This window comes from Bidens hawaiensis, unplaced genomic scaffold (assembly GCF_021521415.1).
Source record: "Bidens hawaiensis isolate Kalapana, Puna unplaced genomic scaffold, B.hawaiensis_p1.1 tig00020121_1, whole genome shotgun sequence".
Lineage (NCBI taxonomy): Eukaryota > Viridiplantae > Streptophyta > Magnoliopsida > Asterales > Asteraceae > Bidens > Bidens hawaiensis.
In genome coordinates this window covers 296,565-311,624 of record NW_027493060.1, presented here as the reverse complement: position 1 = coordinate 311,624, position 15,060 = coordinate 296,565, and positions in this window count along the sequence as shown.

The window sequence follows — 15,060 nt, the reverse complement described above, 5'->3', positions numbered from 1 at the left end:
TAGGAGGCATCATAATCTCTGAGTTGTTGCCCATTTAAGTTTTGAGCTTAATTGAACCTAACCCATATCACAGAAACGATGAAAACCATTTTAAGTTATTTACCTGCTTACAACCTGTTTCTTTATGTCATAATACAGCTGAACATGGATCTGTGTAACAGTCACGTAATTAGTATGATTCCTGTTCGGATCTTTTCTAAAACATGGTAGTCCCTGTCGAGACTGAAATTTGATCCCGTGTACTTTATTTTTAAATTTTTTTTCTACTTATGTAGTTGTATTATTTTATACCTGGTTACTTGGTCTTGATCGTATCATTTAACTCTTTAAAGGATGTTTTAAAACTTAATTGCAAATTGTTCAAATTATAGGAGTTTGTTTTGTAAATTTTAATATCGACGAAGTTATCCCTAACTTCGCCTGCAATCGGCGAAGTTATCCATAACTTCGCCTGTATAACTCTGACCCTATATAAAGAAGGTTTTGGTCAAAGTTCAGTATTGTTTTTCAAAATCCAGCGAACTTATCTCCAGTAACCCTAGGCGAACTTATAGCATCGATCCATCTGTGTTGTTTTCTCAGTTTCTAATCAAAATTATAGGTGTGTAGTGTCGATATACTCGTATATTCACTGTCATTGATGAAAATCAAAGTGTATTTTGACCCGATTTGTGACCTCGTTCTTTCGGAACCTTAACACCCGATTTTTCAAACTTTTTTCACGTGGTCGTAATCATTGTGATCGTCTAGATCTTCATAATATCATGTGTTTATCACCGAACATTCTCCAAATTGATCCAAATCAGTTCGTTTGAAAGTCTAATCTGTCGCCGATTCATATTCGGCGAAGTTACAGTTTAGGCGAAGTTATCTTTAACTTCGCCTGAGGTTTAACTTCGCCTGATAATTAATTATGTAACAGTTTATGAGGCGAAGTTGTGGTTAGGCGAAGTTATCATTAACTTCGCCTGGCCCTTTTAATTTTAATTAACTGCTAACAGGCGAAGTTCAAGTTGAGGCAAAGTTGTTCCCAACTTCGCCCCACCTCTAACTTCGCCTATACAGAATAAATCATAACTTCGCTCATGGTAACATGCGAACTTGTGATTTGCCTCGACAATTCTCTAACTTAGACTGTTTGTTGCAGAAATGGCAGCTGTAGCTGGAGCAGGTGGTGCAGGTGGTGATGAAGGTGGAGACAACAACCGACAGTTTTTCCCGGGGCATAACATGTACATCACATTGGACCCGGATGCGAGCGGTGTTGATGATTTCAGCGAGATCATCACGTTTCTACTACGCTCGCGTATATTCCACGCGATTACCACTACACTGCCGATATCTTTGCCAAACATTGAAGATTTCTGGCAGACAGTGGAATATGACTGTCGAGTCGAGCCCCCGGTTATGCGTGCAACGGTTAACAATCAGATAGTTCAGTTCTCGTCTGAACAGATCAGGGTGGCTTTACAGTTTGGGGATGAAACAAGAGACGATCCTACCGACTTTGTGGCTCCATTCCGAGATGATGCGTTTCTGAGGATGGGATATTCTGGTCCCTTGGGAGATACTCAGAGACGCAAGGGGTTCTTGCTAGACCAGTGGGCCTTTCTCATGCACGTAATGATCGTGTGTATGTCAGGGAGAAAGGCTGGTACAGATGGCATGGGTGCGACCATGCAGTCGGCGATGACTGCTCTGACTTACAATAAGCGTTACAGCTTTAGTCAGATGGTATTCTACGAGATAGATCGTCAGAGAAGAGCGGTGGCGCGTGAGAGATTTCTTATGTATCCAAGATTCATTCAGATGATCTTGAATCACGTTGCTCCAACGTTACCTCAGCGCCGCCCGATCAGATATGTAGAAAGTGTCAGCAAGAGGATCTTTGCCCAGTGCAGATCATCGAGTGTGAGGAGTAAGCCTGAGCTTCGTCCTTCTCATACTCCACTATTTGGGTACTTGATCAACCCATAGTATGTTCCAGCTCATGGGGACGAGTTTTGGGATCCTCATCCACAACAGGCTGGAGCACCTCAACCACCTGAGGTACAACAAGCTATACCTGCTGCTCCTGGTGTGTCACCGAAGGAAAATGTAGACCTTGATGCAGCGTTTGGTGGTCAAGGCTTCTTTGATATGGAACGTGTTGATCCAGAGGAAAATGTGCAAGTCTCAATTGCACAGGTTTCTAGTGTGAATGTTACTAGGGCAGCTACGACGGTGGCTGATTCTGATTCGTCAGATGATGATGTGGCTGAAGCGAGACGAATTTTGGTAACACAAGAACGGATTCATGGGAAGAGAAAGAGAGTCGATGATGACAGTGAGTCCGATTTTGAGGAAGAAGTACATCAGTTGGTCCGTAGATCAAGAAGGGAACGGACAGGTGCAGGTTCGGAAGCTGGTGAGAGCTCAAGGGTGGTACGTTTCACTCCACCCGCACTGTCCGGTATGACCATGGTTCCTACACCATTGCAAGTTACAAGGCCAAGCGCCACGGACGTTCCCGTGGTGGCTACCTCATCCTCATTCGGCCTCCCACCCACTACATTCCATCTATCGACTCCGGAGATTGTATCTTTGCCACCTCCAACTCTTACTCCAACGGAGGTTGTGGCAAGATTTATTGAGTCGACAGTTGTAGCTACTGCAGGGTTGTCAGTTATGATACCACCTGCGGTTACGTTTACGCCTACTTCTGAGGTCCCGGTTACAATGGAAATCCCTCCTCAGTACACTCAAGATATATCACATCTGAGGTTTGATTTCGATGCAACCTTATCCGACTCAGAACGAATAGCAGCGCTTGAACGGGTCGTGACAGAACAATCAAGGGTAAATCTTATCCAGACCCATGCTATTCAGCGCCTCGTTGCAGAGAATCAGATACAATCGTCCCTGCTGATCGAACATGGCAAAATCATTGATGCTTTGAAGGTGTTCTTGGCATCTCAGGGGGAGACGAGCTGTAAGGGTGATGAGCTGAGGACGAAGAAGCGTAATGATCGAGACGATGATCCCAATGCATCGAAAGGTGCAGGTGGAGAGTTGCCAAGAACTGAACAAGCTCTTGGGACTTCCACATCTCAGGGGGAGTCAACAAGTGCAGCGGGTGGTACTGGTGATGATGTGGTGGTCGTGGATGCTGAGGTGGATGATGATTTTATAGGTGATGATGATGTATTACCAGTTGAAGAGATAGAGAAAATTGGTGCAGAGATTGTTATTGATAATGATATTGAAGAGGGAGAGATTATAGAAGAGAATATTGAGCATGAGATTCCGGATGTTGATAAGGCAGATATGAGTAAAGATATGGGAAGTGATGAGACGGAATGGGAAGAGCAGCCAAGATGGAAAGAAGGCTACGCTCAGTGGTTTGTAAAAACGAAGAAACCGGCGGTCCCTACTATGTTCAAGAAGAGTTACAACATTAGAGGGTATGCTGAATCGAGAAAGGGATTATTTGCTGGATATATGATGAGCAGTTGAGGCTCTTTGTGATTAAAAGATATGATGGTGTTCAGTACTTCAAGAGGATGTTGAGATCGTTGAACACGTTGCCTGAGTGTGAAGTGAAGGACTTAGCCAGATTGGGGTTGATGAACAAGAGCTGCTGAGAGTGTATGATCCAATGCATCTAGTGAACTTGTCTCAAGCTGATCTGCAGGTGCTGAATGAGAAGAAGATATTTTATATTCCTGCTTGGAAAGACGAAGCGAAGAAATATCAAAGAATAGTATCGGTTTGTGTACGAGAAGGAGTTCATGATTGAAGATGAAAGATACAAGATTATTGAAGATTACCAGACACGTGCTTGAAGTTAGAGATATGAAGCTACTGCCAAGGGGGAGTCTGTTGGTACATGATGTCAGTAGTTCAGTGTCTAGTGTCTGTAATCGAGTTAGTTGGATTAGTATTTTGTAATAAGCGAAGTTAGCTCACAAGTTCGCTGATTTAGGCGAACTTGTAGAGTAAGCGAAGTTAGTGACAACTTCGCCTAAACATGTTAGGCGAAGTTGTCGTGTTATATAATCTGTTAGGTTACGGCAGAAGTTAATCAATTGAGAGATCAAGTTGTAACGAGTTGTCCAGAGTTTGTGATTGATATCACGTGTTTCCAGTTGCAATACAACGTGTCTTTGTTTATTGTAACGTGTGTTTAATCGTGTTAACGTATATTGTCTTCTACGCTCGTATCGTCTTACGTAGGGATTCCGCACCTACGTAGAACGAGATATTCCGTGTAGATCCGGCTGGGAACCTACAACCTCACACTCCCGAACAAAATGGGGTGGCTGAGAGAAAAAACCGTACTTTGGTGGAAGCCGCTAGAACAATGCTCTCATATTCCAAACTACCATTGATTTTCTGGGGTGAAGCTATCAACGCTGCTTGCTTTACCCAGAATCGTGTGCTTCTAAACAAAAGACTGAACAAGACTCCGTATGAAGTCTTTTATGGAACGAAGCCAAGGGTAAATTTCTTCAGAACGTTTGAATGTCCCTGTACCATACTCCAAACAAATGCTGGAACAACCTCCAAATTTGCTGAAAAGGTAGATGAGCGCTACTTTGCTGGTTATTCTGCTGATAAAAGTGCTTATCGTGTGTACAACAAGAAATCAAGAGTGATCTTGGAGTCTTTCAACATTGATTGGCAGGAGTTAAACCCTACTGATGCACATAATGGTCCGGACTGGATGTTTGATTATGAAGGCTTGTTCAAGCAGTTTCGTGGAATGTACATGACACCAGCTGTACCAATGGTTTCCCCTGTTGTTTCTCCACCTGTTCAACCTGCTGATGATCAGTCTGTCCTAATGCATGCTGTTTTGAAAGATCTTGGACATGTTGACATAGCTGCTGCTGCACCCATACTGAATGTACAACCAATGGATAACCAACATGCCCCGGTTAATGAGCAGCCCTCTGCCGACACTACTGAAATGCCAGTTGTTGAAGACATGACTAATTCAGATTCTGATTCGTACGTGTCAGCCGACAACAATCAAAATGTTCAAGTCGATCAGACTGAGCTCCCCCTGCAGAGTCAAGTATGGTGGAATCAGTCCCCACACCTCCCTCAGAAGAAGACAATCAAGGTCCTGCAATGGAGGTTGATGCGTCAAGTGTGCAGGTTGAACCAAGTCCGAATGAGACTTCTGCTAACTCCAACACAACTTCTGTTCCAGCTGTTGCTGTCCCATTCTATGACAACCTATGGGAAGGTCCCATTGCTCTGATGGTTGGGTAAAAGTTAGTTAGTTTTATATATTAATTAGTTATATTTAGGTTAATAAACGAATGAACATTGGTACTTCAAGCGTTGTTTACGTGTTTCAGGACATTGGAGGCTATGGAGCTTAACAAGGATATTTACGGGCTTGGAACGAAGATCAAGAAGTGAAAGATTGGAAGTGCACGCATGACGAGGCATTCAAGAAAAGAAAAAAATAAAATCTGAAATTTTACGTCTTCGCGATACGCGAAGATGCAATGAAGGGCAACTTCGCGTAATGGCGGCTGCGACTATTTTGTCTTTCGCGATACGCGAAGAAGTGTAACTGGACATCTTCACGATACGCGAAGATGCTTATGTCGGCCTAAAATTTAGTTTTCTCCCTATATAAACCCCTTAACCTCCCCATTCGTTTATCATCGACTTCCAGAGGCAAAAGAGGCTGCTTAGGACGATCTTCCATCGTTCCAAGGCTTCCGGTTCGTGTCGGGTTTGCATGTTCATCCAAGATAAGTGTATTTACGTTATGATCATGTTCGGCTAAGTGCTTTGTTCATTCTAGGCTAGGTTTTTGTGTATTTTAACTTCTGACCAGATTTTTATGCTTAATGTTTTTGAGCTTGATTGAGTTATTGCTTTAGTCTTGCTTATATTATGATTGATTATTTAAACAACTTGTGTTTGAGATTATTGATTGATGCATTATTTGTTTGGTTGTGTTTATCAACATTTAGGGTTTGAACTCTTGTGTCATTGACTAGTTATCATCAAATATTGTCTCTTAATTGGTTTTAACAAACATAAGTTGGTAATTAGGTAAACCAAGTTTCATTGTGTCATCAATTTGGTTAGGGTATCGTTTGACATCACAATCCAGCTACTAGGTTTAGTAATTACTGCGTAATCAATATAACCGAATCTGGAATTAAGTTTAATGTCACATTAACCGAACCTAGAATGAATGTTTTTATTAATATTATTCACAAATCGTTTTTAAGTAATTGTTAGTTTTTAATTTATCCTTTTTCTAAAATCGCTTGACATCGTCTGTCCGCCTTAGTTTAATAATTAATTTAGTTATAATAAACTTGCACTTTCCTTGAGTCCCTGTGGAGACGACCTTACTTACCCGTACTTATTATAGGTATTTAAGTCTTTAATTAATTGTTTTTGAGTAGACCACGACAGCCTACGTCAAAATGGCGCCGTTGCTGGGGACTCAACGCGCTTAGTGCTAGTTTAGTTTAGTTTAAATTAGCGTAATTTAGTTTTAGTTTAATTTCTTTTCTTCGTTGATTTTACGTGGGGTGTGTTTGTTTGTGGTGTGCAGTTAATTTTCTAGGTTGATGCATACGAGGTTTGCTCGAGACAAGGAGGTGTTGCAGTTTGACCCGAGATTGAGAAAGCCGCGAGAAGGAACCGAGCAAAACAAAGAAGGGGCGAGACTTCAAGACTGAAAGAAGAAGAGATGAATCATCAAGAAGATAACCCCTACCCGGTTCCACCTGTGTTTCAACCCGATAACATTAACCCACCGCATAATCGAGAACAACCCATTCCACAAAACATTCCACAAAACCCACCAATCCATGACTTACCACCATTTAACCCACCCATTCACCAAAACCGAAACCCGAGAGCTCAAAGAAGATATCTATGAAAGATGATCGTTCAATCAGGTCTGAACCACCGCACAATAGAGTTAAGGTTGAGTATGATCGGCGGAGGGTATTTGATGATTTTGATGAGTTCGAGGATGAAGAGGAGATGGAAGACGTGTAAGGGGACCGGTATTATAGAAGACAACAACAACCACCACCAAGAAACCGTCGAGAAAGAAGAAGACAAGAGGTCCCCGAGCCACAGTTTCCTGAGTATGAATTTTACGATGGAGTCCCGAGGGCATTTGTTCCACCGCTCGTTTGGGGGGTTCAAAGCCACTTCATTCCACAAGTGGCCACGAACCCGCTTCCCGTTGTAATCCCGGTCCGAGAAGGAAGAACGTTTTCAGTAAGGCAAAGTAACTTGACTGGGATGCCTACTTTTCACGGGAAAGCATCTGAAGAGCCATACCTACACTTGAGCGAGTTTAATGCAATTTGTGCCACTATCTCGAGTCAAGGGTTCACTGCTGATGAAGTTAAGCTAGTTTTGTTTCAGTTCAGCCTTAAAGATCTTGCGAAGCAGTGGTTCTTATTTTTACCGTCAGCAAGTATCTATATGTGGCAAGATTTGGCCCAACAATTCTTAGACGAGTACTATACACCGCAAAGAACTTCCGAAGCCCGAACTTCCATCAGAAATTTTCAGCAAAGCTCGGGTGAGACTTTTCATGAAGCATTTATGAGGTTCAAAAGGTTGTTAAGAACTTGCCCGCATCACGGGATTGCATTGTGGGAGTTGATCAAGGCGTTTTATGACGGGTTATCAAGTGATGATGTGCGTGATATTCAGTCGACCACAAATGGGTCGTTTTTGACTATGACGAGAATGAAGATTGGCAACATTTTGAGAGGCATGCGATGAATTCAAAAAGGCAAGATCAGTCGAATCGCATGATAAAAAGGGCGGTTGTGAAAGCCATTGATAGAAGTGAGTCAAATGATCGTATGGCTAGGTTGGAGAAGAAATTGGACCAGTTAATGAGTATAGGAGTGAAAGATAAAGGCAAGTCAGGAAAGGCATATCCAGTTTGTGAGGATTGTGGTGGAATAGGCCATGTAGTGGCTACTTGTGGGGTCGTGTTGGAAGACGAAGAGGAGGTGAATTTTGTTCAGGGTGAGAAGAAATACAATAACAACATGAATTCAAACATATTCACCTGGGCCTCCGAAACCACCCCAATTTTAGCTATGGAAACCCGAGCACGCAGCAAAACCCGAACTTTCAAGGTAATTCCTAAAACGCAGGTTATCAATCAAATCAGAGGCAGTATGGGAATGAGAGGGGTAATGGTTACAGCGGGTACAATCAAAGAGAATCGGGGGGTTATAACAAGAGTTATCAGCAAGGTCAGCAAAGTCAAGGGGCAACACAAGGTCAAGTAGGTTCTTCGGGTAATCAGGAAGAGTCGATTAAGGATGTGATGAACTTTTTGAAGCAGATGAAGACAGATCAGGATGCTCAGAATAAAAGCGTAAATCAAAGATTAGTGCTCCAAGAGAAAGCTAATGCTGCGAGAGACAAACAAGTGAGCCAACCTGCAGAAGAGGTGGCTAGTTTGAAGAGGAATCCATCCAAGCTACCAAGTGATACTGTGAAGAACCCAAGCCATCAGAGTAGCAGTTCATCAAATGGTAAAAACGTACACATTAGTGCAATCACCATTGAAAATCATGAGGTGAACGACACAGTTGAAGAATTTGAAATAGGGGCACCACTTATTCCCATTCAGATTGGAAAGTTCAAGACCATCAAGGCACTAGTTGATTATGGTGCAAGTGTAAGTGTTCTACCGGGAAGTGTTTATGATCGTTTGAGTTTGGACCTTTACAAGAAGTTAACACCACATTGGTGTTAGCTGATTTCACTCGAAGACGGCCCCGTGGGAAGTTGGTTGGAGTTGCAGTAAAGGTTGGTGAGTTTTACTATCCTGAAGATTTTCTTGTTCTTGATTATGAGCCGGTGGAGAATGAAGAAGAGCCGAGAGTGATATTGGGGAGACCGTTTTTGGCAACATCAAATGCTCAAATCAATTGCCGAGACGGAACAGTGTGCATGGCCTTTGGTAATCGTAAGTTAATTTTGCATATTTTTTCAAATTTATTTGATTATTTTTGTGAAAATAAATCTTCTAGGTTAGGTGCTACTAACACGTGTCTTCCTCATGTAAATGAGGATGACACCAAAAAAGAAAGTTTTGTGTTTGATAGGTCGAAGCGGGAGAGAGAAAAAGAGGAGCTGAATGCGGTAGAGGTTCATGTTGGAGAGTTGGCGATTTCATGTGATGATATCAAGCATGTAAGAGAAAAAGTGATTCATAATGAGACGGGCAAAGCAAGTAAGAAGAAACCGCCGAAGAAGGAGAAGGTGAGGAAGCCACCGGGGTTTGAAAATGAACAAAGAAGATTGGCATGCTTCGGGCCAAGATGGAGTGTCATGGACAGTGTACCACTATGTTGGAAGAGTAAGAAGAACGAGGTGGAGGAAGGTAAGCACTCCATTAGACCACCATAATCGCCAAATCAGGTAATGGTCTAGCTGAAGACCTTAACAAAAACTTAGCACTAACCGGGAGGCAACCCGGCCTTGTATTCAGGTACATGTATAGTTTGAAGTTGAACTTTGTGGGTGTAGTTCACTATAAACCCTCACAAGACCATACTCATCCACCCGGGCTACGGGGGGGGGGGGGGTTTAAAGGGCTTGTTGCATATGCTAAATGCAACCGTGATTCCTACGAAAGTGAGTTAGGTCTTTTAACTTTTTACTCGTTTAACAAACTGGGTTATGAATTAATTAATCTCGGTTGGTAATTTAAAATTAATGGTTTTGCAAACGGTTTAAAAGACCTATATTTTTAACATTTGTGAGAAGCGTGCTTCTACATGTTTAAGAGTTTGCAGATTTTATTTTGAGAGTTGAGGAGGTAAGGTTCACCGAGAGATCACCGAGGACACGAGAGTTGCAAATGAGAATTTTCTTTTCTATCAGGTGATTTTGTTTTCATAACCTTATTTGTTTTATTAGTTTTTATGTTAAAAGTGTAATTGTATTTTTGTAAATTTAATAACCACCATCACATTATGCCCAGTTTTTAAAATTGTCGAAGTGAATTTTAATCCCGTCCCTATTTTATGTATTAAATTTTAAACATTGAGGACAATGTTTGTCTCAAGTGTGGGGATGGGGGAGAAATTGAAAATTTAAAAGTTTTTATGTTCCTTGAATTAAGATTTTTGCACAATAATGGAAAATGATAGAAAAATTGGGGATTATTTTTCAAAATTATTACATAATATGAGATAATAAAAACGGGAACACACTTAATTTGGGATGTGTCGGTAGGCCCAGCTGATAGTGGAAGGCTTTTGAAAATGTAATAAATGTATCTCTAAATTAAATCAGGAAGTCTTGTGGGTTCTCATCTTAGGAATATCGAAAAACTGAAATGCGTAAGGTAATGGATAAGCACCAGTGTAGGGTAAAGCCTTGTAAATTTCAAAATTTAATTTTATTGAGATATTAAGCAAGGAGTATGAAAAAGATGTAATAGTAAAAAGGATCCAATAATTTAATGTGTCTCCATCCGGGATAGTGACTTAGAGATGACATCTATGGATGAGGATCAGAATAAAATAAATAAAAATCCAACAACCTATGTGTTTTCTTTCGAGTTGGTAACTTGACTGATAGGCCTCTGGGTGAGGATTGATGAACGTTAATGAATAAGGACCAACAACTTACATGCTTCTCATTGGGCTAGTAACCATGGTGAGAACATCCATGGGTGAGGTCTAAAGTATGATAAAAATGCAAAATGCTCGATTAATTCATTTGTGTTGTCCAATAAATTAAATTTTGATAGTTACAAGTTTTTAGGTTACACTGGTAGAAATAATCTTTATGATTTTATCTGTGCTTTGACATGCCTGAAAAAATTAGGTGGATTTGTGATTTTAGGTGTGAGACCCTTAGACTGAATGTTAACTTGAACTTAAATCTAACATGATTAGAGGTCTGAATTATCGGCGGTTGGGTTTAAGTGGACAACAGTATCGGCAATCGCAGTTTTTGTGTTCTTTGTGCTTAATTAAGATAATCTATGAAGTACTTTGAGAATGATCTCTGATTCTGATTCCATTGCAAAGTCTTTTTCGGTACGAAAAAGGGTTAAGTGTGGGGATGTGATGGTTGGGTAAAGGTTAGTTAGTTTTATATATTAATTAGTTATAATTAGGTTAATAAACGAATGAACATTGGTACTTCAAGCGTTGTTTACGTGTTTCAGGACATTGGAGGCTATGGAGCTTAACAAGGATATTTACGGGCTTGGAACGAAGATCAAGAAGTGAAAGATTGGAAGTGCACGCATGACGAGGCATTCAAGAAAAGAAAAAAATAAAATCTGAAATTTTACATCTTCGCGATACGCGAAGATGCAATGAAGGGCAACTTCGCGTAATGGCGGCTGCGACTATTTTGTCTTTCGCGATACGCGAAGAAGTGTAACTGGACATCTTCACGATACGCGAAGATGCTTATGTCGGCCTAAAATTTAGTTTTCTCCCTATATAAACCCCTTAACCTCCCCATTCGTTTATCATCGACTTCCAGAGGCAAAAGAGGCTGCTTAGGACGATCTTCCATCGTTCCAAGGCTTCCGGTTCGTGTCGGGTTTGCATGTTCATCCAAGATAAGTGTATTTACGTTATGATCATGTTCGGCTAAGTGCTTTGTTCATTCTAGGCTAGGTTTTTGTGTATTTTAACTTCTGACCAGATTTGTATGCTTAATGTTTTTGAGCTTGATTGAGTTATTGCTTTAGTCTTGCTTATATTATGATTGATTATTTAAACAACTTGTGTTTGAGATTATTGATTGATGCATTATTTGTTTGGTTGTGTTTATCAACATTTAGGGTTTGAACTCTTGTGTCATTGACTAGTTATCATCAAATATTGTCTCTTAATTGGTTTTAACAAACATAAGTTGGTAATTAGGTAAACCAAGTTTCATTGTGTCATCAATTCGGTTAGGGTATCGTTTGACATCACAATCCAACTACTAGGTTTTAATCAATATAACCGAATCTGGAATTAAGTTGAATGTCACATTAACCGAACCTAGAATAAATGTTATTATTAATATTATTCACAAATCGTTTTTAAGTAATTATTAGTTTTTAATTAATCCTTTTTTCTAAAAACCGCTTGACATCGTCTGTCCGCCTTAGTTTAATAATTAATTTAGTTATAATAAATTTGCACTTTCCTTGAGTCCCTGTGGAGACGACCTTACTTACCCGTACTTATTATAGGTATTTAAGTCTTTAATTAATTGTTTTTGAGTAGACCACGATAGCCTACATCATGCTCTAGAACATTTGGTTGAACTGCAAGAAGATGAAACAGATCCGCAACCAAGTGCTTCTGTCCCTGCGACCACTGTCTTCCATCTCATAGAGAGCCTGACAATTCAATCGAGGCAACACCAGTCGAGCATGTCGGGCAAATTCCACAACTACCAATTCATCGTCGACATCCGACTGAGAACATCATCGAAGATCCGTCTACTGGCATTCAAACACACAGTACTTCCGGTAACATTAACCGATGTCTTTTTGCTTGTTTTATTTCACAGGTGGAGCCCAAGGACTACAAAGTCGCACTGAAAGACAACTCCTGGGTAGAGGCCATGCAAGAAGAGCTGTTACAGTTTAAGAAGCTAAATGTTTGGAGGCTAGTAAAGAAACCAGAAAATAAAAGGCCGATCGGAGAGAAATGGGTGTTCCGGAATAAAAAGGATGACAAGGGGGTGATCATTAGAAATAAAGCCCGGCTTGTTGTACAAGGTTTTTGGCGACGTGAAGGTCTTGATTACGATGAAATCTATGCACCAGTAGCTAGACTAAAAGTAATTCGCATCTTTCTGGCATACGCCTAGGGCTGTTCTAAAAGCTCGAGGCTCGCTCGAAAAAAGCTCGATTAAAAGTAGCTATAAAAAGTTGATTTGAAACATCCTGAGCTGATTTGGATCATTTTTGTAACCGAACCAAAATTGACTTTGGCTCGGCTCTTTGGCTTGATTTTATTCTCGTTTAACTTTAAAATCAAGCTAGAGCCTAACTAAGTTACCCCGTTTAATTTCGAGCCCGAGCTCGAAAACACCATGGCTCAACTCGGGCTCGACTCATGAACAGCCCTACATACGCCTCGTACATGAATTTCAAAGTATATCAAATGGATGTGAAAACTGCTTTCTTGTACGGGAAGGTAAAAGAAGAAATCTATGTCAGTCAACCACCAGGCTTTGAAGATCCATCTCATCCTGATCATGTTTACCGTCTTGATAAAGCACTTTATGGTCTTCACCAAGCACCTCGTGCATGGTATGCCACACTGGTTGATCATTTAATGAAGAATGGATACAAGAGAGGAATCGTCGATCAAACTCTCTTTGTCAAGAAGGTCAACGGTGATTTGATTTTGGTGCAAGTTTATGTCGATGACATCATCTTCGGGTCCATGAATGAGGATCTGTGCAAGGAGTTCTCTAAGGTTATGCAACAACGATTTGAGATGAGTTCCTTAGGGGAGATGACTTTCTTCCTGGGCTTACAAGTTGAGCAAAAGAAGGACGGGACTTTTATTCACGAAGAAAAGTACGTTCAAGACATTGTTCAGAAATTTGGTTTCAAGGACTCATCATCTTTCATAACACCAGTCGCCACACGACCCGTTCTAGCTCCTGATCCGTTGGGAAAACCAGTCGATCAACACCTTTACCGGTCAATGATTGGTTCCCTGATGTATCTCACTGCAAGCAGACCGGACATCATGTTCCCTGTTTGTTAGTGTGCCAGATATCAGTCCGACCCAAGAGAATCCCACATGAAGGCTGTCAAGCGTATTTTCAGATACTTGAAGGGTAGACCATGTTTGGGTCTTTGGTATCCAAAGGTATCTTCCTTGGAACTTCATGCTTACACCGACAGTGACTATGGGGGATGCAACTTGGACAGAAAATCAACATCGGGTGGTTGTCAATTCCTGGGAGATCAGTTGATCTCATGGCAGTGCAAGAAACAAGTCACTGTGTCTACCTCCACAGTAGAAGCCAAGTACATTGCCGCATCCAGCTGCTGCTCTCAAGTGATTTGGATCCAGCATCAGCTGCTGGATTATGGTTTGAATTTCTATGGATCCACGATCAAATGTGATAATGAGGCGGCCGTTGCCATTGTTAAAAACCCGGTCCAGCACTCAAAGACTAAGCACATTGACATCCGAATACATTTTATTCGTGATTGTTATGATCGTAAGCTCGTCGACATAAAAAGGGTCCATACTGACTATAACTTTGCACATCTCTTTACCAAAGCCTTTAGTCGTGCTCGATTTTTATTTCTTGTTGAATCATTGGGCATGATTTCTTTTGAGTAAGTCTTATCTTTTAGGTTTTAAAACTGTAAATATTTTTCAAATATATCACAATTTTAGAGGGAGAAAATTGTGTTAAGTTTAACTCACCAAAAGGATTTTAAGTTTGCTTTCAAGAAAAACTAAAACGAGTCATTTGACTTAACAAAAAGATTTTACTCCTATTTCTTTATATACGAGTCAATTACATACCGGAAATATCGAACAGTAAATGCTATACCGGAAATGCGATATCTAAAGTCAATCTCAGTGAATTCCGTACCAAGCAGCCCTCATTTGACTTAACAAAATTGAGTTAAGTTTAACTCACCAAAAGGATTTTCAGTTTGCTTTCAAGAAGAAAAACTAAAACGAGTCATTTGACTTAACAAAAAGATTTTACTCCCATTAGTCATTTGACTTAACAAAATTGAGTTAAGTTTAACTCACCAAAAAGATTTTCAGTTTGCTTTCAAGAAAAACTAAAATGAGTTATTTGACTTAACAAAAAGATTTTACTCTTATTAAAAAAAAAATTCAAAAATTCAAAACGTATTATACCGCTTAGAGGGAGCTCCTTCGTAGAGGGAGTCGGTTATTTTAATATTTTCAATTAAGAATTTGATCCGACCCTTTGGAAAGTGATAGTACGTTGGTATGTAATGATTCTAGCGCGTTAACAGAGTAGAACAAAAGGCTACAAGATCATTCATAGATGTGTAGGTAGGCTTGACAA